Here is a 5,000-nt window from a genome sequence, read left to right on the forward strand (position 1 = left end):
TGGAAGTCTAATAGGTAGATGGCTCTTCTCAATCTCATGTCCTGCAGCAGCACCTCACTTGTAAGGGGATTATGGTCAATTTGGCAGCTCTTTTTACTGAAGAGGTACCGTCTAGCACTGTTTACACCCAGTACGTTGCTGGTTTTGTCCTACAAATGTACACCAAAAAGCTCTTGTGCTGCCCTGTCAGTGGTACTTAGCTTACAAAGAGGAGCAGACAACCTGAAGAAAGTTTGAGTGACGTCTTCAAATGCTTGCCATACTTCCCAAGCCTTCTGATTCCCCAATACCATTGAAGAACGACATAGTGTCACAGCCTGTAAGGCTATGCAAAATGGGCAGACAGGGTGACTTCTCTTGGCCAATGGCTTTGGCAATGTGGCGATACACTTCACGAGCAGAAAAAAAACGCAACACAGCTGGAATGAGAAGCAGACTGTCTGGCCTCCTCTACATCCATGGTGCAGGAAATCAGCCTGGGGTACCCTTCACACAAAAGATGAAAAGTGACATTTTTATTTGAATGTATTTGAATAATGTTTACTATCTCAGAGAGTCGGTCAAAGCCGGGTTAGCAAGTCTTCACACAACAGACCAAAATGAAAGAAAATTATATTTCATGAATTCGTATAATTCTTACTGTTTCAGGTTAAAAAACAAACAAACACAGTTTCCAGTGACCCAACTGATTCTGGAATCTTTCTGACCGCTACATTATTCGCTTCAAACAGTCGCTAACAGAATGTTGACCATAGTGAGGGTTCGTACGTTAAACCCATCAAATTCACAGAGGTCGCTTACAAATGATGTGCAAACATGTTCCAATTAATACAAATAAAAATATCTTACTGTTAAGATGTATTAGGTAACAAACCTTGATACAGTAGTACTACTACTAGTGAAATCGGCTCCCTTCTGTGGCACCGGAATAAATGCAGAACGCTTGTTCCCAGGAACCGGCATGTGGTGTAACTCTTGTATATATCCTGTAAAAATAAAATTCACACCAATGCACGGTCAACTTAAAATAAGCAAAAGGATGAGAAACAAGCAACAAACCAAAATTGTAAAACTCAAAGAGCGGTACCTCTTCATTTTTCAAAACCACTTATCTCATTTGATTAGCATACACTGTATGCTTTTGTCTGTTACCTACCGTCTTTGAAAGTTTGATCACAACACTGTAAAGACATGGGGAGTGGAGTGTTTTTATCTCCAGCTGGTCATCCTACTATCTGGCCTACCCTCACTCAGTTTTTGACTCTACCCCTCCCCACCTTATGGAAGTCCTTAACGTAGGCAGGACTAATCATTTATTATACCATGAACAATCTCTTTCTCCTCGCCCTTTATTCAAAGTTCGTTTAATTTGTTTAAAATCACCAGCGTGGCGATCATGATTTCCTTACTTGTAATCAACAGATAGATCTAGATCTATCAGCATCACAATCCAGCTGATGAGCTATTGCAAGATTAAACAAAGTCTCTGCATTTCAGCGCTTCACCCGATGAATAACAGACCCCAGGGGAGAATTAAACAGTAAAATGATGTGACATTGGTGAATGGATGCGTATTCTTGAAAACTTACCTTCAGAAACGTTGTTTTCGCTCAAATCAAAACACGCAATGTTGCGGAGGCCGCCATCTTGAATTTTCATGCTGCGGATATATAAAATTCTAAAAACGATCAAATTAAATACCAGAACACAAAAATACCCATGAGAGTATTTATGTCATGCATGTGTTATCAGCAGACAACTTCTGGTGCATGGAAAACCATTGAATTTTACATTTGCTGAGTTGGGAATATTTACTGCTGAGCGCTTTTGGTACGAATTTCGTCTGCTGTAAATGCAGCCTTTTATTCCCTATCAAAGACCAAAAAAACGATTTCTGAAGTGGCTCTGTATCTGAAATCCCTTAAATAATTATAAAGAACAATATCACAAAGTATGATGTTTGTTGCAAGATGTGAATGATTTATGAGTGCGTCTGCAACATACGAGCCCCACTAGTTACCATCTTCAGGCTGCGAACAGGGCACAACAGGCTGAACAAACACCTCCACTCAAAGCTGAAAGTTGTGCCGTCCCCGATGTGTCCCTGTGGAGAAGCAGAGCAGGACACCCACCACATCCCACAAGACTGCGGGAACTTCCAGTTGTTGAGAAGGAAGATGTGGCCGGAGCCGATTCGCATCCAGGATAAGCTGTACGGCACGGCGGCGTCCCTGCAGATGACCACTACATTTCTCAATTGGACTGGTCTCCACGTGTAGCGGCAACAAGAAGAAGAAGAAGCGGTTGTCGTTTTGTCCACTTCGACGAATCGAAGAGACGATGTTCGGAAATAATTATGTCAGGTTTGTATGGGTTGTGATAGAATGAATACTCTTGCTTTTATTGAGGCAAACTTTCCCACGTGACATTATAGGCCAGTAACTAGCGAAGGGTATGTCTGAAACACGTGGAAAAGGAGCACGTGTGAAAAGTTTGCCTCACTAAAAGCAAGAGTATTCATTCTTCTGAGACCGATACAAACCCGACAGAGTTATTTCCGGAATTCATCTGATTAATGTCGTTGGCTGTTCGATTTTCTACATGTATGATCAGTTTCTGACGGAAAAGTCTGCAAATGTCTTAAAATGTAACTAATGAGTAGGCTTACGGTTTTTCAAAACGCATTTCTGAGTGTTTAAATGACGGTGGTATTACGCTGGCTAGTTCAAGTTATGCCCGTTCACAGTGATCTTACCCATATATATAGTTGCACACTTTTCGCTGGTTTGTGGTTTTGCTTCTTTGCCGTCCACAGGCTTTGACATAAGAAACTAAAAGTTCAAAATGTTATCACGATACAAGAGAAAATATCCCCTGGATTTCTCCATCAATAGACAACGAAACAAAAAGTCTAGTTTCATTTAATCCGAGAAGATTTAGCTAGCATGCTTTGGTGTTTAGCACTACAGTTCAACAAGGCAAACAGATTTGCCACTGTTTAAATTCTTTGTCATATTGACACTTTTTTGTGTGTGTGTGTGTGTGTGTGTGTGTGTGTGTGTGTGTGTGTGTGTGTGTGTGTGTGTGTGTGTGACAAGTTTCAATGAGACGGACCTTTATGAAATATCAAATTCGCCGCAGGATTGAGTGCAATTCGATTTTGCGGAAAAAGAATGTGTTAAGGCACGTTAACCAACACATTGATGATTAATTACTTCAAACAACCTCTGCCGGCCTTTGACACATTTTTTCACTAATCGTCAATAGAAAGTTCACGAGTGCTTTTACTTCTGTTTCAAAATTAAAAATGAAAAAATTAAGATTTAAGAAATAAATTGAAAAAAAGTATAAAACGAAACACCACCAACATCTCTCCTTAGACCTCATTGTATCACTTGATTCCTAGATTTTAAAAGAAGAAACTCAATGTCTTTAGAAAGGCCTTTTACGTCTGCCTTAGATGCAGAGAAACTTTCTTTGTTTCCCAACAGTCGTGGGTTCTTTTGATAAAAGCATGAAGACTTACATATTGACAGATAAGTGTATTTTGTTGTGGCGTAGACAAGACTAAAATAATTATAGCGTCAACCAGCAAGATCCCGGAAAAGTTGTTCATTTACATTTTTTGCTCCGATCACGGTTGGGTGGTTTTAGTCAAAAGAGTTCAGCGGTGTGTCCTTTACAAGGGCGAGAGGGTCTCAGTTGGTACGAATTAATTTCTTCTTTTGTGTATCCGGGTTGGTTGGTGGGTTGTTGTTGTTGTTGTTGTTGTTGTTGTTGTTGTTGTTGTTTGTTTGGTTTGTTTGTTGTTGTATAAAAGTATAAATAAATATATAAATAAATGAATAAATAAATATTTAAAATGAATACGTAATTAAATAAATAAATACACATTTAAAATAATTAAATTAAAAAACTAATAAATAAATTAAAAAAACAAATGGATTTGTTTGTTTGTTTGTTTGTTTGCTTAACGCCCAGCCGACCACGAAGGGCCATATCAGGGCGGTGCTGCTTTGACATATAACGTGCGCCACACACAAGACAGAAGTCGCAGCACAGGCTTCATGTCTCACCCAGTCACATTATTCTGACACCGGACCAACCAGTCACTAACCCCATAATGCCAGACGCCAGGCGGAGCAGCCACTAGATTGCCAATTTTAAAGTCTTAGGTATGACCCGGCCGGGGTTCGAACCCACGACCTCCCGATCACGGGGCGGACGCCTTACCACTAGGCCAACCGTGCCGGTAAACAAATGGATAAATACATACATAAATGAATAAAAATAATTCAAAAGATTTGTGTTAATTCCTTAACAAACTACTACGTTGGTGAAAAAAACTGACCACGAAAGACGCGCGCTCCTAAATGCAGCCATCTTTCAGGGACGGAGAAAAATTCTAATTGTGAGCAACTGTAAAGGAGTATTCTGTCGTCATTATTGGCCAGCCCGTTCCCGAAAAGAACTTGATAGATTTAAAACTGTTTCGTGCCTGGATTTAAGAGTGTGCGAGCTGTCTGCTTCAAGTCCATCCTTGACCTTGTTTCCCGGAGAGGCAGTAGGAATGCCGCCTGAGCCAGTTTACATGTACGCTTGGACAATCTATCTTTTGTAGTTCGATCGAAAATCTTTTTTTTGTAGCGAAACATAATGACTTTAGAAATAAATCTCTCAAATGTTCGTCAGTTTTGTCATAAAGTTACTAATTCTCTAAAATAGGAGACCGCAAGGGCCAATAGTTTTGAAATAAATATAACAAGTCGATCCAAGCCAAAAACAAACATTTAGTCAATCTTTCGGCCTGACACTAAAAGATCGACACTGAAACCTGGAATTAGTCACCCTCGAGACTTCTATAAACCTGGTAAGCCGACACCCGTTAACCGGGTCGTGTCAAGCTGGTCGCGGCGAAGCATTCCTACCATAGCGTGTTACACGTGCCAAACCGTGGCCTTGATAGAGGGAGCATGACAGCAACAGATCTGAAGGTCAAG

At 40.4% G+C, this 5,000-nt stretch overlaps 1 protein-coding gene and 1 long non-coding RNA gene across 2 annotated transcripts in view; both read right to left on the bottom strand.

Moving 5' to 3' along the window:
- LOC138968777 (solute carrier family 4 member 11-like) overlaps positions 1 to 5,000 on the bottom strand; it is a gene marked incomplete in the record, with an annotated part of 130,088 nt that overhangs the window by 103,177 nt on the left and 21,911 nt on the right.
- On the bottom strand, positions 342 to 1,676 carry LOC138968775 (uncharacterized). The gene is made up of 3 exons (XR_011456280.1): positions 1,590 to 1,676; positions 875 to 986; positions 342 to 486 (listed from the first exon to the last, which is right to left on the bottom strand). It is a non-coding gene; the product is annotated as an uncharacterized lncRNA (long non-coding RNA).

The sequence above is a fragment of the Littorina saxatilis genome, linkage group LG6 (assembly GCF_037325665.1).
Source record: "Littorina saxatilis isolate snail1 linkage group LG6, US_GU_Lsax_2.0, whole genome shotgun sequence".
In the NCBI taxonomy this organism is placed as follows: domain Eukaryota; kingdom Metazoa; phylum Mollusca; class Gastropoda; order Littorinimorpha; family Littorinidae; genus Littorina; species Littorina saxatilis.